The sequence below is a fragment of the Pleurodeles waltl genome, chromosome 8 (assembly GCF_031143425.1).
Source record: "Pleurodeles waltl isolate 20211129_DDA chromosome 8, aPleWal1.hap1.20221129, whole genome shotgun sequence".
Taxonomy (NCBI): domain Eukaryota; kingdom Metazoa; phylum Chordata; class Amphibia; order Caudata; family Salamandridae; genus Pleurodeles; species Pleurodeles waltl.
This window is the reverse complement of record NC_090447.1, coordinates 1543759074-1543777000: the sequence shown is the minus strand read 5'-3', so window position 1 is coordinate 1543777000 and position 17927 is coordinate 1543759074. Positions and strand designations below refer to the sequence as shown.

Below are 17927 nucleotides of genomic sequence, written 5' to 3'. Positions count from 1 at the left end.
TGAAGAGCTATCCATTCGGAGGTAAATGTCAACTCAAATTGCAGCGCCCACACATTGTGTGATCCTTAGGAAACCATTTTTCTTCACAGTGCCTCATTAGGGTCGAGTACGCAAGCGCTGTGGCCCCTGTTGTGATCTCTCTGTGGGCTTTCAACCACACGCCCAAGTCACTCCATCAGTTTCGCTGGTTTGTGGGCTTGCCTTTTAAAATTCCCTTGATTTCATTTTTGAAATGCATGCGTACGTCATGCCTTTTTCGGTGTTTAGCCCTTCTCGAGAGCAGCAGAAACTGAAAACATACCAGGCTCCATGTTTTTTCCTCATGGCTTCTGGACTACTTCTTCTATGTATGTCCTATGCAGCGCCATTTTAGTGGGCGGTAGTCGAGCGCTTTGCATGACATCGACCCTGTTACATAGATAATTGCCTACCTGCCGATACATTTGACTGCGAGCAAACTTCTATTTCCTTTTGTGTGCTCCTCACGCTCATGGCAGCTGTGGCACTTTGAATCGACTCACTTATGTAAAACTGTGGATCCCTGGTTCTGTGGTCTGTGAATCTATAGACCCCTGGCTCTTCTGACTCTCTGAATCTACAGACCCCTGGCTAGGGTTCCTCTGTGAGTCTCTCTCTCTCTCTTTCTCTCTCTTTCTCTCTCTTTCTCTCTCTTTCTCTCTCTTTCTCTCTCTTTCTCTCTCTCTCTCTCTCTCTCTCTCTCTCTCTCTCTCTGTGAATCTACAGACCCCTGGCATGGCTCCCTCTGTGAATCTGCTGACACTTGGCTTGGCCCTTTCAGTGGATCTACAGACCCCTGCCGTCTCTGTGAATCTGCAAACACCTGCCTCTGCTGTCTCTGTGACTCTACAGACCCCTGGCTCTGCTGTCTCTGTGACTCTACAGACCCCTGGCTCAGCTCTCACTGTGAATTGCTGATGCTTGGCTCGGCCCAGCTGGGTTGTTCAGCAGTATTTGTTGTGCCTCAGTGCCAGATGCTTTTGTGATTGACATGAAAGAGAAGGGTCAGTTCCTTTCAGTCTAAAGGTGGGAGAGCCTCAGGCAGATCTGGCAATGCACATTACGACACAGTTCTCTCAATTAGCTTAAACCTGATCCTAATCCACTTACAGCAATGGGATTTGCCATTAACCCCAGCAAATAGGAAGTAAACTGAGTGAACCAGCCTGTCTCAGTGTCTCCTGTGAGTTAGGGCTGGGACAACGTGAGACATCAGAAAGCTCGAGGTATCAGCACAATGTTTGTAAATAAAGCAAATAAGAGCGGATGCAGCTGCAGCCAGGCACCCCTTACCAGCAGGGAAGGTTGGGGTCATGTAGCACTGGCCAAGATCTGAAGGCGTGTTGTCTACAAGCTACACTGTCTTATATGTCCTATACACGTATCACACACTATCTACAGGTTACTGTGTGCGAAAGGGGTGTGATCAGTACAGTCCGGTGGTATATGAGCCTCTCATTCAATCCACAGGCTGTCCTATGCAGGAGGACAAGTTCAGTACCTCTGCAAGCACAATATCCCCAGGCTACACAGCCCGTGAGTGCGTGTTCAGTCCCATCAAGTACTATATCAGCATTGCGTACTGTCTACAGGTTACTCCTTCCTTGAATGGCTTGATCAGTACTGTCAGGTCATTTATGACCATATTGCAATATCTACAGGTTACTTCATCCACGAGGGGGCATGTTCAGTAGCTTCAGGTCTTGTATGAGCATCACATTATCTGCAGGCTCCCTATCCATGAGGAGTCTGTTCACTGCTTGATCTGGTTGGCCTGTGCTCTGTCCACTCTTGTTGGCCCATGCTGTTGTCTGGGTTTTCTGCGGTATTATAAGGTCCAGTTGGCCTCTGCTCTTGACTTGGCTTCCTGGCCTTTGCTTTGTTTGGTGTGGTTGGCCTGTGCCCTCGTTCAGTTGGACTTTGCTCTTGTCCAGTCTGGTAGGCCTGCACTCTTGTTCGGTTGGTCTGTGTTCTTGCCTGGGTTGTTCATCTGTGCTCTTGCCTGGGTTGTTGGTCTGTGCTGTTGTGTGGTTGGTCTGTGCTGTTATCAGGTTCCAGTTGACCTATGCTCTTGTCCAGTCCGCTTGGCCTATGCTTGTATGGTCTGGATGGTTCATGCTCTTGTCTGCTTGGTCTAAACTCTTCTCTAGTCGGATTGGCTAGTGCTTTTCTCTGGTCTAAATTGCTTATGCTCTTGTCCGGTCTGCTTGGCCTATGCTTTTGTTCATTTGGTCTATGCTCTTGTCTGCTCCTATTGGTCTGTATCCTTGTCTGGTTGACCTATATTCTTGTGAGGTCCTGATTGGCCTGTTCTCCTGTCTGGTCCCTTTGGGTTAAACTCCTGTTTGATTGCTCTATGCTCATGTCCGATCCAGTTGCCTATGCTCTTGCCTCTTTTTAGATCTCGCCTACTGGATAGCACCAGCCTATGGTGGGCTTACCAAACCCATGCAGTGGGTTTTACTCCCCAATATTGCTTACCTTTGGTCGGCTTTATTGTCACTCTTATTTGCTTGCTTCTTATTCAGTGGCTTTCCCTCACTCACATTGTCCATTTCTCTTCTCTGGAGCATAGCCTTTTCACCATGTTGATTTGATTAGCTGACTTGTATCCGTCTGTTGCTCACTTTTAGGGTTTGTTTTGGTTAGACACTCTATGGGAGCCTGTGTTTTTCCGCTTTCTCCCTCATGTGTCTGGTTCCCCTGTGACTCATCTGTGCGTTCTGTGTTGCTCTGTCTAGTTCGTGCTTCTCCCCTCCAGAAACCCTCTGCTTCTTGCTTTGGTGCTGATATGCAAGGTGAGGAAGATGTGCTTGGAGTAGCCAACAGAAAGAGTGTTACTAACTGTAAGTAACTTATTCTTCTATCCTCTCCTCTTTCTCTGTCTCTGCCCCGAAGATGGACTTCCAGGCGCTGCCTGGCTGCTCTCAGTGAATGCAGTGACGTGCTGAAAGTTTTGCCAGCATTATACAGCCTCTGTGTGCTCTGTTCCACCTCACTTACTTATGGGCCTCTGCCTCCTTCTGAGAGGCAGAGCTACTCCGTTGACACTAGTAGTTTTTGTCTCATCAGCTGGCCTCCATTGCCTCCGGGTCTAAGATGTGAACTAAAGAGCACATTTTATTCTGTGTGTCTCAGTCATACAGCAGCTTCATAAATTGTGCAGCCCCTCTACCAGAGCTCTTAATAGCCTTGCAAAGGTGCTAACATCGTCACTGATGCAATTTGAGTTGTTTTATGTAAATCTCTGTGCTGCTTCGGGAGATGCAGCTGTTTCTCCGTTGCCAGAGCTGGGGACAGAGACCCCACAGGAGCAGGACCAGTCTCTCGGGAGATGCAGCTGTTTCTCTCCGTTGCCAGAGCTGGGGACAGAGGCCCCACAGGAGCAGGACCAGTCTCTCGGGAGATGCAGCTGTTTCTCTCCGTTGCCAGAGCTGGGGACAGAGGCCCCACAGGAGCATGACCAGTCTCTCGGGAGATGCAGCTGTTTCTCTCCGTTGCCAGAGCTGGGGACAGAGACCCCACAGGAGCATGACCAGTCTCTCGGGAGATGCAGCTGTTTCTCTCCGTTGCCAGAGCTGGGGACAGAGACCCCACAGGAGCAGGACCAGTCTCTCGGGAGATGCAGCTGTTTCTCCGTTGCCAGAGCTGGGGACAGAGACCCCACAGGAGCAGGACCAGTCTCTCGGGAGATGCAGCTGTTTCTCTGTTGCCAGAGCTGGGGACAGAGGCCCCACAGGAGCAGGACCAGTCTCTCGGGAGATGCAGCTGTTTCTCCGTTGCCAGAGCTGGGGACAGAGGCCCCACAGGAGCAGGACCAGTCTCTCGGGAGATGCAGCTGTTTCTCTCCGTTGCCAGAGCTGGGGACAGAGACCCCACAGGAGCAGGACCAGTCTCTCGGGAGATGCAGCTGTTTCTCCGTTGCCAGAGCTGGGGACAGAGGCCCCACAGGAGCAGGACCAGTCTCTCGGGAGATGCAGCTGTTTCTCTCCGTTGCCAGAGCTGGGGACAGAGGCCCCACAGGAGCAGGACCAGTCTCTCGGGAGATGCAGCTGTTTCTCTCCGTTGCCAGAGCTGGGGACAGAGGCCCCACAGGAGCAGGACCAGTCTCTCGGGAGATGCAGCTGTTTCTCTCCGTTGCCAGAGCTGGGGACAGAGGCCCCACAGGAGCAGGACCAGTCTCTCGGGAGATGCAGCTGTTTCTCTGTTGCCAGAGCTGGGGACAGAGACCCCACAGGAGCAGGACCAGTCTCTCGGGAGATGCAGCTGTTTCTCCGTTGCCAGAGCTGGGGACAGAGACCCCACAGGAGCAGGACCAGTCTCTCGGGAGATGCAGCTGTTTCTCCGTTGCCAGAGCTGGGGACAGAGGCCCCACAGGAGCAGGACCAGTCTCTCGGGAGATGCAGCTGTTTCTCTCCGTTGCCAGAGCTGGGGACAGAGGCCCCACAGGAGCAGGACCAGTCTCTCGGGAGATGCAGCTGTTTCTCCGTTGCCAGAGCTGGGGACAGAGGCCCCACAGGAGCAGGACCAGTCTCTCGGGAGATGCAGCTGTTTCTCTCTGTTGCCAGAGCTGGGGACAGAGGCCCCACAGGAGCAGGACCAGTCTCTCGGGAGATGCAGCTGTTTCTCTGTTGCCAGAGTTGGGGACAGAGACCCCACAGGAGCAGGACCAGTCTCTCGGGAGATGCAGCTGTTTCTCCGTTGCCAGAGCTGGGGACAGAGACCCCACAGGAGCAGGACCAGTCTCTCGGGAGATGCAGCTGTTTCTCTCTGTTGCCAGAGCTGGGGACAGAGGCCCCACAGGAGCAGGACCAGTCTCTCGGGAGATGCAGCTGTTTCTCTCCGTTGCCAGAGCTGGGGACAGAGACCCCACAGGAGCAGGACCAGTCTCTCGGGAGATGCAGCTGTTTCTCTCCGTTGCCAGAGCTGGGGACAGAGACCCCACAGGAGCAGGACCAGTCTCTCGGGAGATGCAGCTGTTTCTCTCCGTTGCCAGAGCTGGGGACAGAGACCCCACAGGAGCAGGACCAGTCTCTCGGGAGATGCAGCTGTTTCTCCGTTGCCAGAGCTGGGGACAGAGGCCCCACAGGAGCAGGACCAGTCTCTCGGGAGATGCAGCTGTTTCTCTCCGTTGCCAGAGCTGGGGACAGAGGCCCCACAGGAGCAGGACCAGTCTCTCGGGAGATGCAGCTGTTTCTCTCCGTTGCCAGAGCTAGGGACAGAGGCCCCACAGGAGCAGGACCAGTCTCTCGGGAGATGCAGCTGTTTCTCTGTTGCCAGAGTTGGGGACAGAGGCCCCACAGGAGCAGGACCAGTCTCTACGAGGAGAAGGGGGAGCAAGGGACTGCAGGTCACTCGGAGATGCCAGCAGCAGAATCCCTGACTTCACCTGCTCCCTCCCCCTTTGACACGGCAGGCAGGTGTTGCATTAGTGTGGACGTGTTGTGTGGCCACATTCACATGATGCCACATGTCCCTTTTACATTAAGCATTTGTATAGCACCATTGGTGTGGCATCATAGCACTTTGACTGTGTGGAGTGGTTGATTAGGCGGAATGTGTGGGTGTAATACGTCCTATGTGGCAAGAGTTGGGGGCGATGCATCAAGTGATGTGGTCTGGTCAGCTAATAGTCAACAAGGTGCGGCTCTTATGCCAGCCCCTGTGTAGAGACTGCTTCATGAATCAGTCACTCTACATACTCGATAGAGCGGTTGTTGCATACAGGTGGCTGTGGCTCTAGGTTTGAAGTTTGTGGACTTTGCTGGCTTCTCTTTGATGTATTCGGCTCTGGCTGCTTGGTGTGGTTTATGGTGCCGAATGTTGAGGTTCTTCAGGCGTCCATTGGTCTTCAAAAGATAGATAAATGTTCAGTCCACTCTCGGAAATTGTAAGATGCTGAATTTCTATGGACTTGTTGCAGTTAAAATGTTTGCTGGCTTGGACTGCAAATGTCTTCTGAGACCCCCCCTCCTTGAGGCATGTTGCAGAGAAGAGAGGAGCAGTATTTAATTTTTTCTTCCTTGATGGTTGCTCTGGGGATGTCTATGTGGATGGTGCTTTGATGTTCACTCCGTCTCATTTTTTTCTTCCACATGTGCACAGGGCTCTGAGAGGATTTAAGGGACTCAAGTACTTTGGTGACCCATTGCTTATACCAGATGTGAGTTCAATGTCTATGTTCAGTGCAGCAGTCATTTTGAATACATTGAAGATGTTAGGAGTAAACCTTGAGTTGGTCCTAACACCTTCCAGATACTCTGGGTTTCGATGGTTCCAAGTAGGAACTTGTTCGTTTCCTGAAAATAAACTCTTGGATTTTGTTTTTGGCACTGTGATGTCGAAAGGGGGCACAATGGTGACTCTACTGGGAGCGAGAGAATGGTTGGGAGGTGGTTGTGCTACTTCACCAAAGCTCTGTCCATGATTTGTCCGCAGAGTCAGTTGTATCAGTGACGTGCTGAGTGAGTTGCAGCCTCTGTGTTCTGAGGTTGAGTTTGTTGGTTAGTGATGATCAGAGTGAGTTGCAAACCTCTAAATTGTGAGGTTGAGTTTGTTGGATCAGTGATGAGCCGAGTGAGTTGCTGTCCTCCAGGTTGTGAGGTTGTTTTTGTTGGGTCACTGTTGTGCTGAATGAGTTGCAGACCTTCACATCCTGAGGTTGAGTTTATTAGGTCAGTGACGAGCTGAGTGAGTTGCAGACTTCCAAGACTTGACAAAGTGAGTGAGTAACAGGCCTCCAAGGCCTGTGGTTGAGTTTGTTGGGTCACTGACTAGCTGAGTAAGTTTAAGCCTCCGAATCCTGTTGAGCTGAGTGAGTTACAGGGATCCATGTCCTAAGGTTATGTTTGTTGGGTCACTGACCACCTGAGTGAGTTGCAGACCTCCAAGTCCTAGGTTTGGATTTGTTTGGTCACTGATGACCTGAGTCGCAGACCTCCAAGTTGTGCGGTTGAGTTTGTTGGGCCACTGATGTGCTAAGCGAGGTGCTTGCTCCACGTCTTGAGGTTGAGTGTGTTGGATGAATGATGAGCCGAGTGAGTTACAGGCCTCCAAGTCCTGAGGGTCTTTGTTGAGTTTGTGACATGCTGAGCGAGTTGCAGCCTCGTTGTCATGAGCTTGACTTTATTGGGTCTTTGACGAGCTGATTGTGTTGCAGTCTCTGTTTTCTGAGGTTGAGTTTCTTGGGTCTGTCCTCCATCTCCTGAGGTCAGCCCTCCCGTTGGTGCTCCATGATGCGGTATGTTGAAGTCACCAGAACAGTGAGGTTAAGTGGACTTTGAGGCATGGTGGAGAGTCTCAGAAGGATGTTTTGAAAGAGGGGGTGAGTTAGTAGGAAGTAGAGGCTGTCTGTGGCTGTTGAGTTATGTTGAACTAGGAGTGGTTCACTGTCCTGTGTATAGGTTTCCTGTTTGCTGGTTCTCCAGGTGTATGCCCTCGGAGTGCTGGTTCTCCAGTGTATAGGTCAATGGTGTGCTGGTTTTCTGGTGCATAGGCCCATGGTCTGCTGGTTGTCCAGTGTGTAGGTCCACAGTGTGCTGGTTCTCTGGTGTGTAGGTCCACTGTGTGCTGGTTTTCTGGTGTGTAGGTCCACTGTGTGCTGGTTTTCTGGTGTGTAGGTCCTCGGTATGCTGGTTATCTGGTGTGGATGCCCAATGTCTGCTGGTTCTCCGATGTGCATGCCCATGGTGGGCTGGTTCTCAGGTGTGTAGATCCAGGGTGTGCAGGTTCTCTGGTGTATGGGTCCACAGTGTGCTGGTTCTCCGGTGTGTATGTCTTCGGTGTGCTGGTTCTCCAGTGTGCCTGCCCATTGTGTACTGGTTCTCTGGTGTGTATGCCCATGGTGTGCTGCTTCTCCGGTGGATATGCCCATGGTGTGCTACTTCTCCAGTGTGTATGCCTATGGTGTGCTAGTTCTTCAGTGTGTAGGTCCACTGTGTGCTGGTTCTCCAGTGTGTAGATCCACAGTGTGCTGATTCTCCGGTTGTAGGTCCATGCTGTGATGGTTCTCTGGTGTGTAGTTGCACGGTGTACCTCATGACTCAAAAGACTTCTTTGAAGAAAAGCATCATGCACACGTCCGAGTCCAACACAAGATGGCAGGCGTATGCACAGCATGTGAATCTACAGCACTACATGCCAAGAACAGATGCTTACAGGGTAAGTAACATTTTCCATTCTATACATACTTAAAGGAGATTTCAGTCAACCTTCTACGCCCATTGGTCTGCTGTAGAGTAATTCAATGTTTGCTTTTTCCCACCGCTGCATACACTGTTGGGCACAGGGTTAGCCCACTTCAGCCATTGGCTTTCATGACTGTGAGTGACAGCATTCTGCTCTTGCATAATGTCCAGATCAGTAAGTAGCAGCCTTCAGTGCCAGGGAGTATTGATGATACATGTGCTTTCAAAAAATAAATATATACTTTTTTGGAATGTTTGTTTTTATACAGTGAGTGCATTTGTAAAAAACATCAAGCATTGGCAAAGCCAAAAGGTGAGTCCATGCCAGAGCTAATGACTTTGCTAATGCTTTTTTCTACTATTGAAAAAACAGATTAAGAAATGAAGCTTTCTCGAATCACCCCTTGAAATTCATGATATGTAACAGAGAACTATATATATATATATATGTTCGATGGCATGTGTAGATATATATATATATATATATATATATGTGTTCGATGGCATGTGTAGCTGCAGATACACATGCTGTGCACATCCCGCCATCTGGTGTTGGGCTCGGAGTGTTACAAGTTGTTTTTCTTCGAAGAAGTCTTTTCGAGTCACGAGACGAGGGACTCCTCCCATTTCGACTCCATTGCGCATGGGCGTCGACTCCATCTTAGATTGTTTTTTTTCCGCCATCGGGTTCGGACGTGTTCCTTTTTGCTCCGGGTTTCGGGTCGGAAAGTTAGTTAGAATCTCGGAAAAATCGTCGGTATTGTTTGCATTCGGTATCGGGTTAGTTACAACAGATCGACACCGAATTCTGAAGAGCTCCAGTGGCCCTTCGGGGTTTTTTCGATCCCCGTCGGGGCCTGGTCGGCCCGGCCACGTGTCTCTTCAAGGCTGATGGAACGGACCCCATTCCGCTTCTGTCCAAAATGCCATAACAAGTATCCATATACAGATCAACACCTGGTCTGTAACTTGTGTTTGTCACCAGAACACAAGGAGGATACTTGTGAGGCCTGTCGAGCGTTTCGGTCCAGGAAGACACTCAGGGACCGAAGGGCCAGAAGGTTACAGATGGCGTCGGCGCCGACAGGACAAGGGCGTTTCGAAGAGAAGGAAGAAACATTCTCCACCCAGGAATCTGACTCGGAGGAGGTCGATCCCGAAGAAACGCCGAAAACCGTGAGTAAGACGTCGAAGCAGAGAACTCACGAGAAGACCGCTAAAGCCCAGGGGACGCCACCGCCAACAGGCCATGGCTTAACCCGAAAAATAGGTGACCGTCCATCGGCACCGAAAAAGGGCGAGCTGTTGTCGAAGTCATCCGACTCCGGTCGAGATACCGGCACACAGCAATCTCGGGCCCGAGAGAGCGGCTCCGAGAAGATTCGGCATCGAGACAGCGGCACCGAAATGGCTCGGCATCGAGAAGGCACGACGCCGAAAATAAAAAAGGTTTTGTCCGAGCCGAAAAAGGCTGTCGAAAAGGTTTCGGTACCGAAACATCCGGCCTCGGAACCGAAAAGTAGTTCCCATTCAGAGGAACAAGGACTGTCCTCACAAATGAAGACACACCTATTTCAACAAGAATTAGAGATAATAGAGCCAGATCACACACAAAGAAGGCTCTTTATTCAAAAAGATACGGGGAAGATCAGCACTCTTCCTCCGATCAAGATGAAACGTAAACTTGCCTTCAAAGACAAGGACAAACAGCCACACACAAAGGTGGCTAAACAAGTGACACCACCACCATCCCCACATCACTCTCCACCACCATCACCTGTAGCCACTCCACCAATGATGCAATCACCAACTCATACGGGAATGAGTCAAGATGACCCTGACGCATGGGACCTTTATGACGCACCAGTGTCAGATAATAGCCCTGAATGCTATCCAGCAAGACCATCGCCACCAGAGTATAGTACAGGCTACGCTCAAGTGGTATCAAGAGCTGCAGCATTTCACAATGTCAGCCTTCATTCAGAACCCATTGAAGACGACTTTCTTTTTAATACACTGTCGTCTACACACAGTCAATATCAAAGTCTTCCGATGTTACCCGGAATGCTCAAACACTCCAAACAAGTGTTTGAAGAACCTGTCAAGGGGAGAGCCATTACTCCAAGAGTAGATAAAAAATATAAAGCGCCACCAACAGACCCAGTGTACATCACACAACAGCTAACACCAGATTCTGTTGTAGTGGGAGCAGCGCGCAAAAGAGCCAACTCACATTCTTCTGGAGATGCACCGCCTCCAGGTAAACAAAGTAGAAAATTCGATGCTGCAGGCAAAAGGGTGGCGGCACAGGCAGCAAACCAGTAGCGCATTGCAAATTCCCAAGCTTTGTTAGCCAGATATGATAGGGCCCATTGGGATGAGATGCAACACTTTATTGAACATTTACCAAAAGAGTTCCAAAAAAGAGTGCAGCAAGTGGTAGAAGAGGGACAGAGTATCTCTAATAATCAGATACGGTCAGCAATGGATGCTGCAGACACAGCTGCTAGAACTGTCAACACAGCAGTAACAATAAGGAGACATGCATGGCTGCGTACATCAGGATTTAAACCAGAGATAGAGCAAGCTGTGCTAAATATGCCATTCAACGGACAGCAGTTGTTTGGGCCGGAGGTGGACACTGCCATAGAAAAACTTAAAAAAGACACTGAGACGGCCAAAGCCATGGGCGCACTCTACTCCCCGCAGAGCAGAGGCACATTTCGAAAGACACAATTTCGAGGGGGGTTTTGAGGGCAGACCACAGAAGCCACAACCTCACAATCAAAGCCCACTTACCAGAGCCAGTATCAGCGGGGAGGTTTTCGGGGACAATATAGAGGAGGACAATTTCAAAAAAATGGGGAAAATTCCAAAGTCCCAAAACTCCTCCAAACAAACAGTGACTTCAAGGTCGCAAAGCCCCAACACACAACAACTGTGGGGGGGGAGACTAAACAAGTTTTACACACATTGGGAGGAAATAACAACAGACACTTGGGTCTTAGCAATTATCCAGCATGGTTATTGCATCGAATTTCTCAAATTCCCTCCAAACGTCCCACCGAAAACACACAGTATGTCAAAACACCATATAGATCTTCTAGGACTAGAAGTTCAAGCATTGCTACAAAAAGAAGCAATAGAATTAGTACCGACCTATACTAGATCTCAGAACATTAAATACCTACATCAAATCAGACCACTTTCACATGGTTACATTACAAGATGTAATCCCACTGCTCAAACAACAAGACTACATGACAACAATAGACTTAAAGGATGCATATTTCCATATACCAATACATCCTTCACACAGAAAGTACCTAAGGTTTGTATTCCAAGGGATACATTACCAATTCAAAGTGTTGCCATTCGGAATTACAACTGCGCCAAGAGTTTTTACAAAATGCCTGGCAGTAGTAGCTGCACATATCAGAAGACAGCAAATACATGTGTTCCCGTACCTGGACGATTGGTTAATCAAAACCAACACGCTAAAACGGTGTTCACAACACACAAAGTATGTCATAGAAATCCTACACAAACTAGGTTTCTCAATCAACTACGCAAAGTCACACCTGCAGCCGTGCCAAACACAGCAATACTTGGGAGCAACAATCAACACACAAAAGGGATTGCCACTCCAAGTCCACAAAGAGTTCAAACATTTCACAATGTAATACAAGCCATGTATCCAAAACAAAGGATACAAATAGTAATGAAACTACTAGGCATGATGTCTTCATGCATAGCCATTGTCCCAAATGCAAGGTTGCACATGCGGCCCTTACAACAGTGCCTAGCAACACAATGGTCACAAGCACAGGGTCAGCTTCTAGATCTGGTGTTGATAGACCGCCAAACATACATCTCGCTTCAATGGTGGAACAGTATAAATTTAAACCAAGGGCGGCCTTTCCAAGACCCAGTGCCACAATACGTCATAACGGATGCTTCCATGACAGGGTGGGGAGCGCACCTCAATCAGCACAGCATCCAAGGACAATGGGACATACAGCAAAGACAGTTTCACATAAATCACTTAGAACTGTTAGCGGTATTTCTAGCGCTGAAAGCATTTCAACCCATAATAACCCACAAATACATTCTTGTCAAAACAGACAACATGACAACAATGTATTACCTAAACAAACAGGGCGGGACATACTCAACACAGTTGTGTCTCCTGACACAGAAAATATGGCATTGGGCGATTCACAACCACATTCGCCTAATAGCACAATTTATTCCAGGAATTCAGAATCAGTTAGCAGACAATCTATCTCGAGATCACCAACAGATCCACGAATGGGAGATTCACCCCCAAATACTGAACACTTACTTTCAAATTTGGGGAACACCACAAATAGATCTATTTGCAACAAAGGAAAACTCAAAATGCCAAAACTTCGCATCCAGGTACCCACAACATCCGTCTCGGGGCAATGCTTTATGGATGAACTGGTCAGGGATATTTGCGTACGCTTTTCCCCCTCTCCCACTCCTTCCATATCTAGTAAACAAGTTGAGTCAAAACAAACTCAAACTCATACTAATAGCACCAACATGGGCAAGACAACCTTGGTACACAACACTACTAGACCTCTCAGTAGTACCTCATGTCAAACTACCAAACAGACCAGATCTGTTAACACAACACAGACAACAAATCAGACATCCAAATCCAGCATCGCTGAATCTAGCAATTTGGCTCCTGAAATCCTAGAATTCGGACACTTACACCTCACACAAGAATGTATGGAGGTCATAAGACAGGCTAGGAGGCCTACCACTAGACACTGCTATGCAAATAAGTGGAAAAGATTTGTTTATTACTGCCATAATAATCAAATTCAACCCTTACACGCATCTGCAAAAGATATAGTAGGATACTTACTACATTTGCAGAAGTCAAAACTGGCTTTCTCTTCCATAAAAATACATCTGACTGCAATTTCAGCTTACCTGCAAATTACGCACTCAACATCATTATTTAGGATACCAGTCATAAAAGCATTTATGGAAGGCCTAAAAAGAAGTATACCACCAAGAACACCACCAGTGCCTTCATGGAACCTCAACATTGTCTTAACACGACTCATGGGTCCACCTTTTGAGCCCATGCACTCTTGTGAAATGCAATACTTAACGTGGAAAGTTACATTTTTAATTGCCATCACATCTCTAAGAAGAGTGAGTGAAATTCAAGCATTTACCATACAAGAACCATTTATTCAAATACACAAAAATAAAGTAGTTCTACGGACAAATCCAAAATTTTTACCAAAAGTAATATCACCGTTCCACTTGAATCAAACTGTAGAATTACCAGTGTTCTTCCCACAGCCAGATTCTGTAGCTGAAAGAGCACTACATACATTAGACATCAAAAGAGCACTAATGTACTACATTGACAGAACAAAACTAATTAGAAAAACAAAACAACTATTTATTGCCTTTCAAAATCCTCTTACAGGAAATCCAATTTCAAAACAAGGCATTGCTAGATGGATAGTTAAGTGCATTCAAACCTGCTATCTTAAAGCTAAAAGAGAGCTGCCTATTACACCAAAGGCACACTCAACCAGAAAGAAAGGTGCTACCATGGCCTTTCTAGGAAATATTCCAATGAACGAAATATGTAAGGCAGCAACATGGTCTACGCCTCATACATTTACCAAGCACTACTGTGTAGATGTGTTAACTTCACAACAAGCCACAGTAGGTCAAGCGGTACTAAGAACATTATTTCAAACAACTTCAACTCCTACAGGCTGAACCACCGCTTTTGGGGAGATAACTGCTTACTAGTCTATGCACAACATGTGTATCTGCAGCTACACATGTCATCGAACGGAAAATGTCACGTTCGATGGCATCTGTCGCTGTAGATACACATGTTCTGCATAGCTCGCCATCTGGTGTTGGGTCGGAGTGTTACAAGTTGTTTTTCTTCGAAGAAGTCTTTTGAGTCACGGGACCGAGTGACTCCTCCTTCTGTTTCCATTGCGCATGGGCGTCGACTCCATCTTCGATTGTTTTCTTTCCGCCATCGGGTTCGGACGTGTTCCTGTCGCTCCGAGTTTCGGAACGGAAAGTTAGTAAATATCGGAAGATTTTCGTCTGTATTGTTGCGTTCGGGATCGGCGTAGTTAGATTCAACACCGCATCGAAGATCGACGCGCTCCGGTGCCCTTCGGGGTAGTTTTCGATCCCCCGTCGGGGCCTGGTCGGCCCGACCGCGTGTAGAACAACGCCGATGGAACAGACCCCGTTCCGTTTTTGTCCCAAATGCCACAACAAATACCCGTATACAGACCAACATTTGGTCTGTAACCTGTGCCTGTCACCTGAGCACAGTGAGGAGACTTGCGAGGCCTGTCGCGCGTTCCGGTCCCGAAAGACACTCCGTGACCGTCGAGCCAGGAGACTTCAGATGGCGTCCACGCCGACAGCGCACCGAGAGTTCGAGGAACAAGAGGAAGAAGAAACCTTTTCGATCCACGAATCGGACTCCGAGGAATTCGACGATCAAAGAACCGTGAGTAAGACGTCGAAAACAACACATAAGAAAAGTGACAAGGCCCAGGGGACGCCACTGCCACCAGGCCATGGCTCCACCCATAAATTCGGTGACCGACCATCGGCACCGAAAAAGGTCCAAACAGTGCCGAGATCGTCCGACTCCGGTCGAGACACCGGCACGCAGCCTTCTCGGGATCGAGAAAGTGCTGGAGAAAAGCAACGACACCGAGATAGCGGTGTAGAAACGGCTCGACGCCGAGACAGCGGCACCGACGAAGATCGACGCCGAGAGGTTTCGGCTCCAAAAAAGAAAAAAGCCACCTCGGAGCCGAAAAAAGATACAGACAGGGTTTCGGTGCCGAAACAACCCGTAACCGACCCAGGTCCAGGCTCTTATACAGAGGAGCAATCACTGTCCTCTCAGATGCGAAAGCATAGGTTTGAGGAAGAGCTGCAATCCACCGAAGTGGACCATACGCAAAAACGTATTTTCATACAGCAGGGAACAGGAAAAATAAGCACCCTTCCCCCTATTAAGAGGAAAAGGAGACTGGAGTTTCAAACAGACCAGGCGCCACAAACAAAAAGGGTGAAAAAGGTGACTCCGCCACCCTCTCCTCCACCTGTAATTAACGTCTCACCAGCACAAACTCCGTCACATTCCCCGGCTCACACCACCATGAGCCAAGGTGACCAGGATCAAGAAGCTTGGGACTTATATGACGCCCCAGTGTCGGACAACAGTCCGGAGGCATACCCTACAAAGCCATCACCACCAGAAGACAGCACAGCATATTCTCAAGTGGTGGCTAGAGCAGCACAATTCCACAACGTAAACCTCCACTCAGAACAAGTCGAGGATGACTTTTTATTCAACACCCTCTCCTCCACCCACAGCTCCTACCAAAGCCTGCCTATGCTGCCAGGTATGCTTCGGCACGCAAAGGAAATCTTCAAGGAGCCGGTCAAAAGTAGGGCAATAACGCCAAGGGTGGAAAAGAAATATAAGGCACCTCCTACAGACCCTGTTTTCATCACCACACAGCTGCCACCAGATTCCGTCGTAGTAGGAGCAGCTCAGAAAAGAGCCAACTCCTACACATCTGGGGATGCACCACCCCCAGATAAAGAGAGCCGCAAGTTCGATGCAGCTGGGAAAAGAGTCGCAGTACAAGCTGCAAACCAGTGGCGCATCGCTAACTCTCAAGCACTACTTGCGCGCTATGACAGAGCCCATTGGGATGAGATGCAACACCTCATCGAGCATCTACCCAAGGAACTACAAAAGAGGGCAAAGCAGGTGGTTGAGGAAGGACAGAACATATCAAATAACCAGATACGATCCTCTATGGACGCAGCAGACACAGCTGCAAGAACAATTAATACATCTGTGACCATTAGAAGGCACGCGTGGCTAAGAACGTCTGGGTTCAAACCAGAGATACAGCAGGCAGTGCTCAATATGCCATTCAACGAAAAACAACTGTTCGGACCAGAAGTGGACACGGCAATCGAAAAACTAAAAAAAAGACACTGACACTGCTAAAGCCATGGGCGCACTCTACTCCCCGCAGAGCAGAGGAACCTACAGCACCTTCCGCAAGACACCCTTGTAGGAAAGTACCATCTTGCCTGGCATGTTACCCCCATTTTTCAAAGTATATATGTTGTTTTAGTTGTATGTGTCACTGGGACCCTGGTAACCCAGGGCCCCAGTGCTCATAAGTGTGCCTGAATGTGTTACCTGTGTAGTGACTAAGTGTCTCACTGAGGCTCTGCTATCCAGAACCTCAGTGGTTATGCTCTCTCATTTCTTTCCAAATTGTCACTAACAGGCTAGTGACCATTTTTACCAATTTACATTGGCTTACTGGAACACCCTTATAATTCCCTAGTATATGGTACTGAGGTACCCAGGGTATTGGGGTTCCAGGAGATCCCTATGGGCTGCAGCATTTCTTTTGCCACCCATAGGGAGCTCTGACAATTCTTACACAGGCCTGCCACTGCAGCCTGAGTGAAATAACGTCCACGTTATTTCACAGCCATTTTACACTGCACTTAAGTAACTTATAAGTCACCTATATGTCTAACCTTTACCTGGTAAAGGTTAGGTGCAAAGTTACTTAGTGTGAGGGCACCCTGGCACTAGCCAAGGTGCCCCCACATTGTTCAGAGCCAATTCACTGAACTTTGTGAGTGCGGGGACACCATTACACGCGTACACTACATATAGGTCACTACCTATATGTAGCTTCACCATGGTAACTCCGAATATGGCCATGTAACATGTCTATGATCATGGAATTGCCCCCTCTATGCCATCCTGGCATTGTTGGTACAATTCCATGATCCCAGTGGTCTGTAGCACAGACCCTGGTACTGCCAGACTGCCCTTCCTGGGGTTTCACTGCAGCTGCTGCTGCTGCCAACCCCTCAGACAGGCAGCTGCCCTCCTGGGGTCCAGCCAGGCCTGGCCCAGGATGGCAGAACAAAGAACTTCCTCTGAGAGAGGGTGTGACACCCTCTCCCTTTGGAAAATGGTGTGAAGGCAGGGGAGGAGTAGCCTCCCCCAGCCTCTGGAAATGCTTTGTTGGGCACAGATGTGCCCAATTCTGCATAAGCCAGTCTACACCGGTTCAGGGACCCCTTAGCCCCTGCTCTGGCGCGAAACTGGACAAAGGAAAGGGGAGTGACCACTCCCCTGACCTGCACCTCCCCTGGGAGGTGTCCAGAGCTCCTCCAGTGTGCTCCAGACCTCTGCCATCTTGGAAACAGAGGTGCTGCTGGCACACTGGACTGCTCTGAGTGGCCAGTGCCAGCAGGTGACGTCAGAGACTCCTTGTGATAGGCTTCTTCAGGTGTTGCTAGCCTATCCTCTCTCCTAGGTAGCCAAACCCTCTTTTCTGGCTATTTAGGGTCTCTGTCTCTAGGGAAACTTCAGATAACGAATGCAAGAGCTCATCCGAGTTCCTCTGCATCTCTCTCTTCACCTTCTGATAAGGAATCGACTGCTGACCGCGCTGGAAGCCTGCAAACCTGCAACATAGTAGCAAAGACGACTACTGCAACTCTGTAACGCTGATCCTGCCGCCTTCTCGACTGTTTTCCTGCTTGTGCATGCTGTGGGGGTAGTCTGCCTCCTCTCTGCACCAGAAGCTCCGAAGAAATCTCCCGTGGGTCGACGGAATCTTC

The 17927-nt window shown here is 49.0% G+C and overlaps 1 protein-coding gene across 2 annotated transcripts in view; it reads left to right on the top strand.

Moving 5' to 3' along the window:
• MAN1A2 (mannosidase alpha class 1A member 2) overlaps window positions 1-17927 on the top strand; it is a 315131-nt gene that overhangs the window by 103902 nt on the left and 193302 nt on the right. The gene's annotated exons all lie outside the window — the stretch shown is intronic.